Here is a 19,258-nt window from a genome sequence, read left to right on the forward strand (position 1 = left end):
AGCTCGGAATGAAGGTTGGAGAGCGTAGAGGTGTACTCCATAGACCTATCATAGACATGAGAGACTAACATCAATGCCTGCAAAAAAAAAATGCAAGTGTGAGATAAACGTCAGAGCACAAGCTAACAATGGAAGAAGATAACTGTAAAGGACTCACACTCTGAATGTCTAGGAATGACATCTTTAGAATGGTGTTCAAGTCCTCATTCTTAATCCCATTAAAAGTTGTTGTCGTCTACTCCAGATGAGACGCTCAGTCCATGAGGGCACTTAAGTTTCGTATAGCAGATTGACGTGGCTCGGATAAGGGAGCAGGCGAAGAACAGGAAGCACTCGCATCAATGAAAATGGGAGGAACTGGTGTAGACAAAGATGGCTCTACCTCTGCAATAAGACTAGATTCCAAAAGAATTGGACTAGACACCAAAGGAGTCGGGGGGGACACCTCTGGAAGAACCTCCATGATCGACTCAGCCTCAACCCTGGCCCTTTTTGCCACTCGAATAGAAGGACTGGCCTCAGCGGGTGTCAACCTCTACTGCGTATGAACAAAACCAAACATGTCTGAGCCTGCAAAAGAAGATCAAATGTTAGAAGGATATTAAGCATAGGTGAATCATAAAATAACGGTGATAAAGGGTAGAACCTTCTGAATGAGATTCGAGTTCGAATGTAGTCTCATCAAATTCGTCCAAAGCAAGTGAAGAGCACACAACAGATGCACCCACCTCATCACCCTCATGTCCTACTGGCACCGATGGAGAGGGTACCTCCTCGACATGAATGCACTACAAGAAAAAACAGTATTCATAACACTTAAAAAGTGCTATCTGGGACTATTGATAGCACTTCTGAAAATGCTAACGTAGCCCATGTTATTAAAAGTCCAGTCTTTTCTATAACATTTTTTGAATGTTATGTTCGGTGTTATCTTAAACTATTCAATAACACAATTTTAAGTGCTATAATATTCAAATAATAACATTTAGATAGAGTTTTTTATTATAAATTTGAAGTTTAATCTTGTATTTTTTTCATAACACTTTTCAACTGTTACATTTGATTATTTTGATAACATTTTTAGTTTGTTATATTATATAAACCATAACGATTTCTTACGCTTATAATATGCTTTTAAATCATAACATATAGTAATAAAATTTTAAATTTTATTTTGATAAGTATACTTATATGGTTTTTTTTTAATTAAAAGATTTTCATTATTGTATTTTGATAAAAATATTCAAAATTAATCATAAAATGTAATTCTCAATAGATTGATAAACCATAAGTATTACATTAAACAATAACTAATTCAAACCATGAATGTGTCTACTTCATGAGATCTTAGTTCTAACTTAAGTTTGAAAGCATAACATAATAAAGTTTTATAATCTTGAACAATTTTTACTTCAAAAATGAAAAATAGAAACAGTACAAGATACACAAAAGTAAACCATGCGTGAAACTTGCTCCATCCTTCAATTCATCATCATTTGTGCACTTGTCTTTGTTGCGAGTCCATTTGTTTAGCTACAACAAAATTTAAATAAGTAATGCTTCAACTTAAAGTTATAGTAAACTAAAAGAGTACATAAAAAACGTTAATTACCTAATTATAACTTTATCAGCTGGCCATGCAATTATACTACCTACAACATCTTCTATAGTAGACATAATTGTTGAAGGCCTCCACAGAAATGCATCATTCTTTCTCACAAGATCTATCTCCACTTTCATAGCATTAGGCCCAAGAGGAACATGGTGAACCTCATCCTTTGGGTCACTTGAGATAAAATAACCTTCTGCAATAATTTCTCCAGATCCAATCCAATCTAATATTTTGCATTTTGAGCCAAATGTGTGGTTCTTGACACTCTAACAATATATCAATATAACAAATTCAGCAGCAGTAAATGATTTTATATTGAATATTATATGTTTTAGATTTTATCATATTCATATAATTAGTTTCATAATTACCTGAGTGGAATGAACATGAGAATTTGATTGAACATTGACATTTGATTGCTCCTCGCTTTGAGAAGATGTATTCTATTTACAAGTAAGATAGAAAGACATGAATTCAACATCAAAATTAAAAAAAATACAAAAGTAAAGACTAACAAAAAAATTAAACATGAATCTTAGTTATTATTGCAATTCAGCCACATGAAAATATAGTGTCAGCATCAAAATACTTACTTGATTTTTCATTAAAGAAACAATGAGTTGCTCCATGTGTTGCATTTTGTCGTTCAAATTTTTGCATTGACCTTCTATCTTTATCAAATGGTCATCTCTTTCTGACACAATTTTCAACTTTGACCGAGTAACTCCTCTTCCGAAAGCTCTCAAGTATGAATTTTTTTCAGGACCAAGGACTTTTGGGAGGATGTCTTCATTAACACTTGTAGTTGAAGACGTAGCAGGATCTTTCTTATATTCTTCAACAAAATCCTTCAAAAATAAATAGTATCAATAAATGTATTCAAACAAATGAGTAAGTTAAAACTAAAGTCACATGATTTTGAAAGGGCAAGGTGTATACAAAAGCTTCAGCCACTTCTGAATTTACTGGTTCGCCATTTTTCTTCTTATGTGCTTTGGTCCAAACATCAACTCTAGAAGGTGGTGTATTGGTTTCACTATGGTTCATCTATCAAAATAAGAAAATAAATTAAAAAAATATCTAAACCAAATTCTATAATAAAACAACTGTAAATATGTTTGGCTTTACCAACTCATCAATCAATCTTGCATAACCTTTGTGACTACAAGTGTGGGGTAGTTGCTTTGTCCGTATTTTTTTGAATTTCTCGCTTGTAGCCTAAGAATATAAAGTTAATAGAGACATTAAACTATAAATTTTAATCATAAATATATTTGGTTATAAGATGTTAAGAATAAAATACCTTAAACTCAGCACTATTTTTTTCCTTAACAAAACTTTTCCACTCATTCATAGATTTAATATTATCAGGCTTTAGTTTCAATCTTGCTTCTTCATTTGGTGCATTTGTTATTTTAGTAACTAGCCTTGATTTCGAAGCTCTCCAAAGATCTGCCATACTTTTGAATATATAGGTCTTTTGCCAATCTTTGTCAACCTTATATCTTGCCTAGTAAAATTAATAATAGGTTAGTATTAATGTAAATGAATTTCAACAAATTTCATGTTCAATGCATAAAACCTGAGTATATATACCTGAATAGATTTCCATAAGACCTCTTTCATTCCTAGAGGAATCTTCCTCCAATCTTTTATTGTTACTAGTACAATTTCTCTAACAAGTGCACCCAAAAATGAAGACAAAGATATTGATGTTGCACCTATTGGTTGTCCCTTTGAGTTAAACTTAACTTCCAAACGACCATCACTGTCTATTGCAATAGACTTCATTTTACTAGGGCCTCTAGTTCTCTTTTGGGTAATAGGTGCAACAACTTCTTCAGGTAGTTCTTGTTCGTCAGGCAAGTTTTCAACAATTGTTTCATTTGGGTTTTCTGGGATTTGTAGGCGTTGTGATTTTGTTGTGGCTGTTGGTGAGATGGCATGGTCATTTGAAGGACTAATTTCTACTTCAACCACTCTTTTAATAGATCCCCTAGTGGCTGTCTTTGACGCTAAGAATGGAGAAATTAGGTCGTTAGTAGGTGGTCTCACTATTTTTTCAAGAGAGTCTATTGGTTGTTCAACCTCAAATAGATTTTTAAGAGATCTCCTTGTCACAGGGGAGATGGGTACTTCTTCTTCATCAGAAGAGTCATTTCTTACAATCATTCTACGTGTATTTTTCTTTGGAGACACATCCTTAGTATATCTCTCTTCAACAACCTTATCCATTTCCAAATTTAGTCTAAAGCTCTTCCTCTTTTCATTGAGGAGTTTAACTAATTTTCCTGTAGGTATGTGTTTTGGCCTCTTTCCTTTTGTAGATGGAGGTGACATATCTTGTACTTGGCAAACTCTTTGACTAGTTTCTGATCAACTGTTTCTAACAGAAAATCAGAAAACATTCCAGCCATATTTATTAACCAACCATCAATCATTATCAATTCAAAATATTCAATCAACACACAAGTTTTCTTCCTTATCTCGCCGCATCACACAAATTTCTCAGAACCTACTTCACTAATACACACAAGTTCTCAACCTTCCGTTATCACCGCAGCACACAATAATAATAATCTCAGAACCTACTTCACTATGGATGAATATCTAAGATATTCAAACTCCTCTAACATTTGCAAAGTATTTTAACAAAAATAAAAGAAAACATACCTCTTGCAAACTGCTGCAAATAAAGTTCCCTCCAATTCTGAATTTCTGAAAGAGTTAAAGAAATTTAGAAACTTGTGTAGAGAACCCAATAAATCAAAAATTCATGTCACAATTATGTTCAACCATGTAAGTCGTAACTTTGCATGCTAACATATATGCACAGACTGTGAATGTGAGGAGCTTATATAAATTAAAAATATTCCATAAGCAAAATATATAAACTTAAATCATATGATTAGCTGAGTTTGATTTATTATATAATAATACTAAAATTTTAGTTGGGATTTTTCATCCTGGTAATCATTGAAAACATTGTCAAATCTGCTTCACTGAGAAGAGGAACGAAGAAATTGCATCTCTAAGACATGCACTTGAAAAAAAGGAGATACTTCGTAAAGAGATGGAATATCAGAAAAGACAAATGGAGCAAGAAATGCAGGAGGTACAGGTTTCACTAAAAGAATTTCAGGAAGCTCTAATCCAAAAGGCTTCAGGTTCACCTTCTGTGGCAAAGTTGCGAAACAAGCTCAAATGTTCAGAGCTGATGCACAAAGAATCTACTGAAAATCTGAAGGCTAAAGAAGCTGAATTGAAGTCCCAGCTTGAAACATTGACACAGGAATTGGAAAATTGTGGGTCTCAGTTGGAAAGTAAAGACACAATGTTGAAGGAGCTCAGGATGGAGTTGGAGCAAGTACGTGAAGACTTTTCTGTAAATCTCAAGGCTAAAGAAGGTGTATGGAACTCTCAACTGGAAAAAGTCATAAATGATTTGAGCAATTGTATGGCTCAGCTAGAGAGTAGAGATGAAACCATAAAACAGCTCAGAGTGGAGTTAGAACAGATCCATGGAGACTCTACAGCAAATATCAAGGCTCAAGAAGCTTTAGAAAAAGGAGTTACAGTCGCATCCCCTGTGGACTTATTTGACACTACATCATTAGCATTCAAAAGGGGTTCTTGAAGAAGTGTATCTTCACCTTCTTTCTTCCCCCCAAATCCCACATATATGAAAAACAGACCAGAGATAACAGACACAACAGCAGAAACAAAGGACTAAGCAGATATGGAGACTTGTTTTTTGTATAGAACAAAGTCTACTATAAGGCAATAGCAAGAAACGAATATGTAGAAAATCCACCAAACTCTCAATAAAAATGGAAACTTTGAATGACCGGAGTTAGAAAATTTGGTGTGCATGTAAATAGAGACTACACCCCAAGCAAGTGTTCTTATGACTAAATCCAGAAGGGTCACTAAGCTTTCATCAGACCAACCATTCCTATACCAGTAGATGTAGCTCAATAAGCACAACACTAGATTAAACGCATAAAGACCCAGACAAGCCATTAAAGCTGGTTTATAACACAAATACTTTGTGTTATTAAGCCTCTCCTTCGGACCCTCATGATGACTCTTCTTGAATTTCTTGCTAACCCATGTAAGAAGCAACAAGAATAACAAAATGAAATGTAATGAACTAGAAAACCCACGAAGGAAAACAGGTTTTAGGAGAAAATGAGCACTTAAATACATTTGTAATTTCTTATTAGTTTTAATTTCTTATTAGTTTTAATATTTTACGTGGATTTTTATTTTTATATTAAAATAATTGAGCAATTATAATTTATTAGTTTAAAAAATCCAACCAAAAAAAAAATACAAATTACCAAATAATTGTAACATCCTGCATTTTCGGGTACCTTTAAACGACTCGGGTCGGGATTTTTCCCCCGGGTTAAGAATATTATTTTAAATAATATTATATTTTGTTTGTAAGTATTCCATGAGTTATTGCTAGCCAAAATATGAATTTTGTGATTTTAAAAGTCAAGATAAGACTTTCGGTCCTGGACCGACACAAAAACCCTGATCGGGTAAAAATCTCGGAAAATAAAATGAAAAATCATGGCAATTATATTTTGGGCATAAAATACATTCATAAAAGTTAAAGTTTGGTCAAAAATAATAAACCTAAAAGAAAATGGAAATTTTAGGGCATTTTGTGTTAAATGCCTAATTTTACCGAAATGGGGAATTTTATTCCATGAATGGACCTTAGGTTAAATTTTACTATGTGATTAATTAAATTAAATGTGAGAGACATTTAATTTAATTAATTAATGTTAAGTTTGGTGATTAAAACTTAATAAGAGTGAAAAAAAAAGGTGTCAAAAGCCAATTTGGACTTTTCTTCTTATGAAACCTTTATTAACCTTTAATAAAAAATAAAAAATAAAAATAATGAAATGATCATATATGGCAAAGGGTGGCCAGCCATGTGGTGTTTTAGAGTGGTGTGAACCCAATTCTATAAAGTTTAACTCCCATTTTAATTAAGAAGTCAAGTGGGCAAGTGGGTAGAAAAGCACTCAAGTGTTTTGTGATATTTTGAAGAGTTGTGTGAGCCATTCTAACCCCCAAATCCGACCACTCTCCCTCTCTCATTCACTCTCATCTGATTTTTTAAGACCATTCAAAGTGTTCTCTCAATATTCAACCTCAAGAACACCAAGGAAAACTTGGAGGCTAAGTCTTGGTCTAGGAAGTATTTTCCCTAAGGTAAACCTTCACTAATCTAGGCTTTTGTAAAGTTTTAAGCTTAGAGTTTCAAATAGCTAATTAACTATGTTGTTGGGGGAAGTTGGTTAGGGTTTTTGAAAGGTTTTGGAGGAGCCAAAGCTAATAGGAAGGTCCAAACCTTAAGCAAGAACACCAAAGAGGTAAAAAGTTTACTTTTGATGATTTTGGTTGTAGGGTTTTTAGTTTTAAGCATTATTTTGTATATCTAATGCTTAAAGTTTCTTGTTGGTGATGTAATAAGGTTATGGTAGTTGTTTAATAATTTTTATGATGCATGTGTATTGATTTTTGAAAATGGGAACCAAAACCCCCAAGGGTTTTGTAGGATACCCTAAAACAAAACATGTTTTGAGCTGTGACTTCCAAGGGGTCAAGCAGCCACTGTATATTGGTTTTGTAAAATTTAATTGTACTGTGATGTTGTTGAGATTGAGTACATAAAATTGAGCTTTTGAAACACAAAAAAATGTTTAGAAATGAGTAAGTTATGCTATTTCAAAGTTGAGGTAAAAAACTGTTTTTTCGTATTCTTATTTTCGGAACCAAGTTTGGACAGCCACTGTATAGGGAAAATGAACCCAGTTTTTTCTAAAATTTTGTGGACATATTACTGGCATAACCTATTATTCCACTGTAAAATTTGGTAAGAAAATATTGAACGGTTTGAAAGTTATTAACTGTCAAAGTTTGGAAAAAATAAGGACTTGAAAATAAGGTCATTTTTACCTCATTGTTGGAAAATGATTTCACCAATCAAAAATGCTCATTTTGACCTAAGATTTTACAAAGGCCTAAATGGCATAACAAAAATGGAATTGGGAAATTTTGGTAACAATTGGGTAAGTAAATTTCAAGTTATGAACTAACGAAGTATGTAGTTAAAAATGTGAAAAATAGGTTTTTCACACTTAGTGTAAAAATGAGATTTTGGAACATAAGGTAAAAAGTAAAATTTTGCTTATTTCAAGATATAAAATGGTAAGTTTTGAAATCATATTTTCACTAAAATTTACCCTTTGAGTTTAAATGAATTATTTTTATTAAAGAGTTTTTATTGTTTCTAAAAATAAGATATTTAATTTATTAATAGTTAATAAATTAAAAGAGGGTTTAAAACCCTATATTTTGAGAAAATAATTAAATAAATTATTTTCCTAGTAAGTAAAATTGATTAATTGCTTTTGGAAAATTAATTAGTCAAGATGAGAAATTTATAACGGTTTTCCTAATTAAGACAAATTAGGCAATTTTCTTAAAACGGTTTTTAGATATTAAAACCTTAAGAAAAATAAAAGGAAAATTTAAAGAGTTTATTTTCTTTAAAAATAATTAAGGAATTTATTTGTATTTTCTGGATATAATACCGGCTAAAATCTTACATATTTTAACCGACTAGTCGAAAGTGCGGGTTAATAGCGATACCTTGAAAGAATAAGATTTTTAGCGGATTGTGGGAAATACAATTGTGATACCCGAGCCTAGGTATCGAGACCTTAGGATAGGTCTCCCCGAGACTTAGGGTTTAGTCTCGAATATTTTGTATAACTTTCCTTAATAGGTTTAAAACCAAATAAGGATTGTAAATCCTTACAAATGACTTTTATTAAAATGACCAAACTGCCCAAAATAATAATAATGAATTATGAGTGCCATAATTAATCCGAGTATACTGTATGGATAACTACAGTATTGGCTAAGCGTAACTGGACTGAACGTTGGAGGGTGAAAACTTGCTGAGCGCTAAGGACTCCAAGTAAGTCAACTTATATTGTATGGCTGCAACACGAAATGATTATTGTCTTGTATGTTAGTATAGGGATACATGCATATACATAGGCTGTCATAGAAAGTTGCTTAGAGACGTTAGTCTAGTGAGTGCTGATTTAGAAAATATGAACGGTAGAAGTCCGTCATATCCTAGACGGTTGATCCCCGTCACACTGCTTGATTTTATTTATGTCTGGTTCATTACCGAGACGAGTGGCCATGAGATGAGGATAAGCTGGTTAAACCTAGGGGCGCCAAGATAAATGGGACCTAGGGGCCCTCATGCTTACTTAATCATTGGACGGTTAGAATCCGAGCAAGTGCTCTGATAAGTTATTCCCGGATAGCAGCCGTGAATATTGGCCATTCCGTGAGAGTGCCTAGAGATACTAGGGGTTGCCAAGATAGAGTGAGGTTGAACACCCTAGGGGCAGCTGCTCACCAGCACCACTGATTAACATAAAAGTCTCCATAAAATCGTGTAAATTGGATTACACTCTTGAATATGTAGCGATGCCCTAGGTAACACGATAGTTACCCTTGATGAGAATATTTATTGGCTAGATCTTAGTGTGGGGACTCAGTTCTCTTTTACAGATTAGCAATTATGTTGGAGGGCGCGTTACGCATGAATTGTTGGAAATTGTCGAGCGTTGGTCTCGAATTATTTGGTGATATAATATATCTGCTTGCTCTGGGATTTTCTGAGTGCAGGGATATAATTGTTGATAAGATATAGTTGTGATATAATATATCTGCTTGCTCTGGGATTTTCTGAGTGCAGGGATATAATTGTTGGTAAGATATAGTTGTGATATAATATATCTGCTTGTTCTGGGATTTTCTGAGTGCAGGATTTTTATCTAGTTACGAATTAATTTATCATTGGTTATCAGGCATGACCATAAGTTTGCCAGGACGCTTTAGCGTTCTTGAAATTGATTGTTTAGGGTCCGGATGGGTCCGGAACCCTAATTCTCTACATGCTTTGTTTGAAAGTTGATCTTACTAAGCGTTTTCGCTTACCTAGTTGTTTCATGTTGTAGGTAAGTGCAAGGGCAAGGCAGAGCAGTGAGCGCTGGAGTCTTCCTTGTAAATGTACATGTGGACCGACCTTTTGGGAAGCCTTTTTATTTTTGGAAATGTTGTGTAATTTTCCTAAACTAGGCTCACTCTAATCTTTATAAAACATGTTTGTAATTAAATGTTAAGTATGGCCATACGACTTTTTAAAAAGTTTTTTTTTCTATGGGTTTTTGAGACATTTTGTTAAATGAAAACATTTATATTTCCGCATTATCGAGTCTTGAAAATCCGGGTCGTTACAATAATAATATTTTTTCATTTTCTAGTAGAAAATAATTTATTAGCTACCAATTTTGAAATATTTTGCCACCAAATTTTATTAGTAAAACAACATTTAATTTATTTTATTAATAAAATTATGTAATTTGCTACCAAATTATGGTAGCAAAAAAAAACATAGTGGATATAAAAGTAAATCATTTTGCTACTAAATACAATATCTTTTACTACTAAATATTTAGTAGCAAATAAAGAACATTTGCTACCAAATATTTTGGTACCTATAAACTTTTAGCGACGGGGTATTAGCTACGAACTAGCTACTAAAAATTTTTGGTAGCTAAAAGTCTATTAGCTACCAAAAATATGTTAATGACTACCAATTTTTGAGTAGCTAAAATACTTTTTAATTGTAGTGGCACCAGGTGGAGTTACTAGAGCAGAATCTCAAAACAAGAGAAGTTGCTGCTAACTCAGCTGAGATGAAAACAGCCATGTCCTTGGAGTCAGAGAAAGCAAGCTTTCTCCAAACGATAAGAGAGAAGGATAAGATCCTAGAGCAGCTCCAGAAAGAAGTTGAATGGCTGGAGCAAGAATCATTGAGAAGAGAACTTGAGGAAGTTTTGCTCTCAAGAATTGTAGCAGAAAGAACAGTTGAGCATGAAAAAGAGCTTATGGAACAGAAGAACCAGAGAATAAATGAGTTGATGCAGCTTGTGGGATCATTTGAAGATAAATTTAATAACTCGTTAATTTCTTTCTCTTCAGAGCTCGCCAAGAAACAGGCAGAGATTAATCTAACACATAAAGCGTGGGAGAAAATAACTGCTGCCCAGATTATGGCTGCACTAGAAATTGAAGAGAAGAAGCTTATGATTGCTGAACTTGAGGATGACATCCATAATGTAAAGCAGAAACTGGAACTGCAGCAAAACTCCATGTGTGTTTTGAAGAGGCAAGCAGTTGAAGTTGAAGCAGAATTGGAGGCAAAAGAGTTGGAAATGAAGAATATGGGGTTTCAATTCTAGACAAAGCTGAAAGAGTCAGATGCTTTGATTGAAGAGCTCAAGAGTGAGAGAAGAAACTTACTTGAAGATGTCACTAAGTTATCATCAGAAAGAGAAAACTTGTTGGGATTGGTTGAGGGGTTGAGTGACAAGATTAGTGAGATCTCCAGTTCAGACAAACAACTAATGGATCTGTTACAGACAACAATGCCCTCTACTGAGGATGAACACTCTAGCTATCTGAGTGAGAATGTGAATAGTCCCATTGCAGTGAAGAAACTTGAAGCAAATTCTGACATAAGATCCCCATTTAGAGAAATCAACAACTAGAAATATCTATCTTGCTCATGGATAAAGGAATGTTGCTGATCTTGTAGTGTAGTAAAAGTATGGATTCTTGTAATTTCTTCTTTCCCACTACTTTAACTAGCTTGTGTGTGACTGACTCATGCTAGTGCAAGTTTTTTGTTCTTACCACAAATGCATCTTGGTCTATGATTCAGTGCATGTATTTTTTTAAAAAAAAATACTAAAATTTTAATAGAGTTTTGGGTTATTTGGATCAGTTTATTACCGTCGTACTTAGTTTGCTCTGGTAATTGTATTATTGAAAATCTCCTTCGGCTGAACAAATAACTCTTCCTCCGGCATGTACTAAATTGCCCTGTATCAATCGTATGTTAAGAACACTAAAATTAAACAACAAGCATAAAATGTATATTTATATATATGTAATAATAGCCTTTATAAATTATAAAGTATATTACCATACAATATTCATTCAACTAGCTTAGGTATTTTGCATTAATGACTAAGAAACTTAATCGATTTTCTTTTTCCCAAACAATTTGATGGCACTGTTTCATTATTAAAAAAGAAAAAGAAAAAGAAGCTATTGAATTTGTTTGGTGTATTGAGTTTAGTAATTTCAGTTTAAACCAAATATACTTACAGATTCAATACTACTCGATGAATAACTAGGGGCTTGAAATTGTAAACACTTGAACTTTCAGGCATTTCAAAATGGTTCAACTCTATTGTCATAAACTTCCATGCACTAGTCTATGTATCTCATAGATTTCTCTCATGTAATTTGTTCATCTCCACAAGGTTATCATTTATTCTTCCCTTAAAGCATCAAAGCTGATATCATCGGCAAAAAAATATTCAAGAGCTTGCTGAACTAAGAACTAAACTGAGTTCTAAAGAAATTTAAGAATTTAAAAAAAATTATATACTTGTATGTATATACGTATTACACACTAAAAAATAATAACAGCATAAATAGTTGCAAGTGAATCACAAACCTTCTTAGTATCTATTTGACTTTCCAAAACTCTGGTTGATAAGGTCCTCGCCAGGGAAGAAGATCTAGACCAATCAAATAGAGAGGCTTGACCTCTAAGTAGCCGTCTTAAATGATCCTGGAAATACAGTTCAACAACAATTTAGACCTTCCTTCCATTATATGAAATTTTTAGTTAAGAATAGCAGCAAAAGGTTTAGCTCTGGAGGAACTAACCAGCAAATGAGAGAAGTCAAGTTCCTTGTGTGTCACTGAAAACTGAATATCGAAAGGTGCAATCTGGGGATGGGCAAAAAAAAAATTTGAAGAATGAGATAAGGTGATTAGTGGAACATCCACCACAAAAACAGGGTAAACATGGATCACCTGAAATAATGAGTTTTACTCTCACTTTAGAAATGGAAAGTTCCAGTTTTTTTTTTTTTAAATGAACTTTATAAGAAAATCTAACAACGATTGACTAATAGCAGAGCAATACCAGCCACGATCGGAAGAGAGTGAAAGAGACTCCTCGTCGCTGAGGTGATCGGTGAACACAACAACTGTCCAGACGGAGAGGCAGAGAGACGCGACTCTGGAGCGAGTCTTCGTGAGGCAGAGACTTCGGTGAGGGCGGAGAGACTTCGGTGAGGGCGGAGAGACTTCGTGAGCGCGGAGGCAGACATGAGTTGAGGGCGGTGAGTCTTCGTGAGGGCGGAGAGGGCGGAGAGGGCTTCGTGAGTGAGAGAAAGGCTGAGAGAGGGCTTCGTGAGTGAGAGAAAGGCTGAGAGAGGGCTTCGTGAGTTAGAGAAAGGCTTGAGAAAATCTTAGAGAAAGGGAATTTTGGCATAAATTCATTTTGCCGCCTGGGATTTTAGTCATATGGCGCCAAAAATTTTAATCCCCACTATTCATCAGCCGTGTTAATTTTAATCCCCCATTAATAATAGCATTTTTAAAAATATGCTATACTTTAATGTAATATATACTCAATATTGTTGTAGTGATGGGTCTCGGGGAGTCTATGGTGGTCACAGGCTCGGGACCATCATCATCCGGAACATCAGCTATAGTAGGAGGAAACAGCCCCACCTTCCTAAGGTTCTCTGGAGTAACGAGGGTCTAAACATTCTTCTCCTCAGGGGTCATGGCAATCAGTGCCTTGGCCCTAACTATCATATCCAGGGTCGGGAGTGGTCTATAAAAAGGCCCAACAAGCTTAAACTTGGAGTAGTTGGCCTCTACGTCCTTAGTAAAGAAATAGTTGTCAGCGTATCTAAATGCCTTGCTATTTCCGGAGATCTCTTCCAAGAAGGTATTGGTACCCTTGCTAATATAATGGTGGAAGTGGAAATACACCGAGTTGCACTGAGAAGGGCTTGTCTTCAAGTCAAACAGGTAGTGGATCTCATGAGGCATTGGAGCACCTCATACTCTACACTGATAGATAATGTACAACGCAGACAAGGCAAAGATCGCATTAGGAGCCAGTTGAGAAGGACTAATACCAATATAGTCTGCAACACTACAGAAGTATGGATGAAGAGGAAGTAGGGAGCCAGACTTAATGGCATAGCGAGACCAAGCACACATGCCCAGAGGGGGGTCCTCAGCTCTGTCATCTGGACCGGGGATAGTAATAGACACGCCAGAGAGGTCAAAGGTCTTCCTTAAGTTCTTTATCTTCTCTTCAGTCATGTCAGAGGCGGCCCCCCTTGAACCATACAACCCCATAATCAGCAGGGTGAGGCTTCTCAACTGGTTTCCATATGATCTCACTGGCAAAGGTGGCCCAAAACTCTGATGAATGGAACTCCTTTTGTCGTCTCTTCTTCTGGTGCTAAGTTGGCAAGACTGTCTTGCTCTTGGAAGGAGGGCGAACCACCTTAGGCCGGAACCTATGAATAGGATACTCCTGAGGATGAGTAGCATGGCGACGAAAGCCCTCGATATGATCTTGCTGAGAAGATTCAGGGGGAACCCGACTAGTATCTTAGTGCAAAGGGCGTTGCAATGGGTCTCACTAACCTGACCTATCCCGCTGAGAAGAATGACTCCGTTGAGATGTGCCTTGGGAGCCGTAGGGCATACTGTGTTGAGAAGAAATTCGAGAAGAGCCAAGCGAGGAGCCCTACGTGATATGCCTGGCAATATGAGGATCATCTTCAGAGGGTTTTCGAGTCGTCTGTTTTACTATCGCCATTGGACAGTACCTTTTAAAGAAATCTTCCTCACTGAACAAATATAAAGCATAGCGAGGGAGAATCGTTTTCACCCTTTCCAAGAACTCCTGGGGAGTACGCTCACTTACCAACTTGTCTGATGAAGAGGAGCTGGACATCTGCAACAGAAGAAAAATGAATATTAAAGTTAGCAAATGAGCATAATGAAGCCAATAGCTAGGGGCATATCCATGAACTAAGGAGTAAAATTGAAGAAATCAAGAGTAAAATTCTATATAGGGGGTCGGCCCAGTGAGCCTTAGCCTGGGTCGACCACCTTGAATCCATCAAATTACAAAGCATGAAAAATGGGGCATAGGTGGTCGGCCTACAAACTTAGGCCGACCACCCAAGGGATGCAAGCCTCATAAAAGTGCCAGAGGACTGTTCAAATCTCAAGAAAAAGTAATTCTTACAGTACAAGGAAGGCCCCGAAGGAGATCAATTGAGGTGAAAAAATTATTTTTAGGGTCCCTGTTGGTCGGCTTATGCTTGGGCCAAACACCCTGGATCCCTGAATATTGCCTAAGGCAAGAAAAAGGGAGTACTCGGCCCATGAAGCTCTAGGGGTGGTCGGCTTAACCCTAATTCTAGGTCTGGAAATCGCCTAAGGCAAGGGATGGGAAGTACTCGACTCATGAAGCTCTAGGGGTGGTAAGCCTAACCCTGTTCCTAGACCTGGAAATCGCACAAGGAGGAACCCTGAAGGTACTCAGCCCTAACCTTGATCCTATCTCTGGAAATCGCAGGTGCTAGGGTTCGGAGTTCCAGAAATCGCCAGACTAATGAGGTGGTCGGCCTATGATCTTACATCCCTGGAAATCTCCCATCCTAGGGTTTATAACCCTAGAAATCGCCATTTTTAAGAGAAATATTTATTCAAGTTAATTATTTTGGATCAAGATACACCAAAACAATAAGATTCAGACAAAAATTCCTCAGAAATTCAAAGTGTTTCTTATAAATCTAAGCACATTTAAATTAAATGATGTGAGGATTAGAAGAAAGTACTTACCAAAGATCTGAGTTTGATGAGGAACTGGAGAAATCAGACTTGGATCTTGTTTGGAAGTGGCGCATAGAGTATAAATGAGAAGAGAAGACCTATTTATAACCTCTCAGGCAGACAAGATATTTTTAGGAATTCAAATTTCCTTGAAAAATATCCAATATGGTTAAAAATTAAATTCCGTGAAAAATATCTATATTTTTAGGAATTTAAAATTCATTTTTAGGAAATCAAATTCCTTGAAAAACTATCTTATATTTTTAGGAATTAAAATTCCTTGAAAAATATTTTTTATTTTTAGGAATTAATATTCTTGAAAAATATATTATATTTTTAGGACTTTAAAACTCTTGAAAAATATGTTATAGTTTTAGGATTTCAAATTTCCTCGAAAATTATATTAGATTTTTAGGAAATTAATTTTCTTTGAAAAACCTAATTATTTTTAGGAATTTCTAATTGTCCCTAAAAATTCGTACTGAGAAAATTATCGATAGTTAAAAAAGTATTATGTAATGTCCCAAGGGACTTGACTATTTAAATACTGCTATGGTATGTTTCTCAGGCCAGGACCAAGTTTACCGTAATGCTGAAAACATTACAATAAACTTGGGGGGGAAATGTTATCCCTCAAAATACGAGGATGACGTGGCAAATGAGAATGCGACACGTGACATCAAAAATCAGGGAAAAACGACAAAGTATTGAGAAAAGACCGACGGGAAAAAAAGATAAGTCTAGGACCTATGGAGAAGTCAACCAAGCCTAAACCCCTTAGGTGTGGTCGACCTGACCCCTACCCCTAGGGGTGGTCGGCCTAAGCAGGCCCAAGAGCCTTAGGGGTGGTTGGCTTGACCTCTACCCCAGGGGTGGTCGGCCCCAGTGTGTCTAAGAGAGTGGTCGTCCTGACCCCTACCTCAAGTGTGGTCAGCCCTAGTATGCCCAAGGATCCCTAGGGGTGGTTGGCCTGACATGCTCAAGAACCACCTGGGTTGTTGGCCCACCCTATTCTTCACAGGGTGGTTGGCTCAAACCCCTAAGTACACTTCACTGAGAAATACTCACTCCGGTTCAAACTAAGATCAACAAGCCTAGCACCCAAAAGGTCACAGGCCTAGCACCCAAGCTCGGGTCGTCGGGCCTAGCACGTAAGTCTCATATACCAACTGAGACTTAACATCTTCCCAGAGGTTTCTATCGTGCATTATCCACAACGATCTAGAGAAACAATGAGAATACCCACAATCTCATAATCATGGGGAGGTGGACACGTATCTCCACTACCTAATAATCGTGTATCAAACCACGATCCCAGTATTACTGGTCATGTAACAGCCTATGGGTACTATAAATAAAATACCCTGGGCTTCATTTGAAAGGATTTCTCTTTTTCTGGAATTGGGGGAGAAAAATCTTTCACAAGAGTGAACTCATCAATTCGTACTTATGATTGTCGAGTAATTCAATACTAAGGACTAAGTGGATTAGGTTATTACTATTCATCAGAACAAGGCTGAACCACTACAAAATTCCTGTGTGTTTATTTAAGATAATCGTACTCTGTCATTTATTCTATTTATTTCGTTCAAAAGGTGTCGTATACTGTACATACGACCGTTTGCCAATTTCACAAGTCAACATTTTGGTGCTTTCATTCTGGGTAATGGATGATCAATTGATCTCTTGAGATTTCCCCTCCTTGAATGGTCCTTTGGCACTTTTTTGAGTCTTGCATCCCCGAGGTGGTCGGCCTAAGGTGGTAGGTCAACCACCTATGCCCCATTTTTCTTACTTCGCAATTTGATGGATTCATGTTGGTTAGCCTAGGCTTAGGCTCACTGGGCCGACCCCCTAAATAGAATTTTACTCCTAATTTTTTCATTTTTACTCCTTGGTTCATGGATATGCCCCCAGCTATTTTCTTCATTAGGCTCATTTACTATCTTTAATCTTCATTTTTCTTTTGTTTCAGATGTCCAGCTCCTCTTCATCAGACAAGTCAGTAAGTGAGCGTACTCTCGAAGAGTTCTTGGAAATGGTGAAAAGGATTCTCCCTCGCTCCGCTTTGTATTTGTTTAGTGAGGAAGATTTCTTGAAAAGGTATTGTCCAATGGCGAGAGTAAAACAGACGACTCGACAACCCTCTGAATATAATCCTCATATTGCTAGGCATATCACTCAGGGCTCCTTGCCTGACTCTTCTCAGATTTCTTCTCAGCATAGTACGCCCTGCGGCTCCCAAGGCACATTTCAGCGGAGTCATTCTTCTCAGCGGGATAGGTCAGGTCAGCGAGACCCATTGCAACGCCCTTTACACTGAGATACTAGTCGGGTTCCCCATCAATCTTCTTCTCAGCAAGATCATACCGAGGGCTCTCATCGCCATGCTACTCATCCTCAGGAGCATCCTATTCACAGGTTCCGACCTAAGGTGGTTTGCCATCCTTCCAAGAATAAGACGGTCTCGCCAGCTGAGTAGCAGAAGAAGAGACGGCAAAAGGAGTTCCATTCATCAGGGTTTTGGGCCACCTTTGCCAATGAAATCATATGGAAACCAGTTGAGAAGCCTCGCCCTGCTGATTATGAGGTTGTTTGGTTCAAGGGGGCAGCCTCTGACATGACTGAAGAGAAGGTAAAGAACTTAAGGAAGACCTTTGATCTCTCCGGCATGTCTATTACTATCCCCGATCCAGATGAGAGAGCTGAGGACCCCCCTCTGGACATGTGTGCTTAGACTCGCTTTGCCATTAAGTCTGGCGCCTTACTTCCTCTTCATCCATACTTCCATAGTGTTGCAGAATATTTTGGTATTAGTCCTTCTCAACTAGCTCCTAATGTGATCTTGGCCTTATCGGCGTTGTACATTATCTATCACCACAGAAAATGGGTTGCTCCAGTGCCTCATGAGATGCACTACCTGTTTGACCTGAAGACAAACCCTTCTCAGCGCAACTCGGGGTATTTCCACTTCCACCATTATATGAGCAAGGGTACCAATACCTTCTTGGGAGAGATATCTAAAAATAGCAAGGCATTTAGATACGCCGGCAACTATTTCTTTACTAAGGACACAAATACCAACTACTCCAAGTTTAAGCACGTTGGGCCTTTTTATAGATCGCTCCCAACCCAGGCTATGACAGTTAGGGCCAAGGAACTGATTGCCATGACCTCTGAGGAGAAGAATGTCAAGACCCCCGTTAATCTAGAGAACCTTAGAAAGGTGGGGCTGTTTCCTTCTACTATAGCCGATGTTTCGAATGACGATGGTCCCGAGCCCGTGACCGCCATAGACTCCCCGACACCCATTCATGTCGAGGAGGTACCCTCTTTGCCGGTGCCGGCCGGACATGAGGGTGATGAGGTGGGTGCATCTTTTGCGTGCTCATCTCTTGCTTCAGATGACTTTGATGAGAATACATTCGAACTCGAATCTCATTCAGAAGGTTCGACACTTTATCACCTTTATTTTATGATTCATCTGTGCTTAATATCCTTCTCACTTTCGATCTTCTTTTGTAGGCTCAGACATGTTTGGTTTTGTTCATACCCAGCAGAGGTCAACTCCCACTGAGGCCAGTCCTTCTATTCGAGTGGCAAAAAGGGCCAGGGTTGAGGCCAAGTCATTCATGGAGGTTCTTCCTGAGGAATCCCCTCTGACTCCTTTGGTGTCTAGTCCAATTATTTTGGCGTCTAGTCCTGTTTGTCTGCACCAGTTCCTCCCATTTTCATTGATGCAGATGCTTCCTGTTCTGCGCTTGCTCCCTTATCTGAGCCACATCAATCTGCTATACA

At 37.0% G+C, this 19,258-nt stretch overlaps 1 pseudogene; it reads left to right on the top strand.

Annotated features, from left to right (window-relative positions):
- Positions 1-4,399: 4,399 nt before the first annotated feature.
- On the top strand, positions 4,400-11,363 carry LOC133792336 (uncharacterized protein At4g38062-like; annotated as a pseudogene).
- Positions 11,364-19,258: the final 7,895 nt, after the last annotated feature.

Source organism: Humulus lupulus, chromosome 7 (assembly GCF_963169125.1).
Source record: "Humulus lupulus chromosome 7, drHumLupu1.1, whole genome shotgun sequence".
Taxonomy (NCBI): Eukaryota; Viridiplantae; Streptophyta; class Magnoliopsida; order Rosales; family Cannabaceae; genus Humulus; species Humulus lupulus.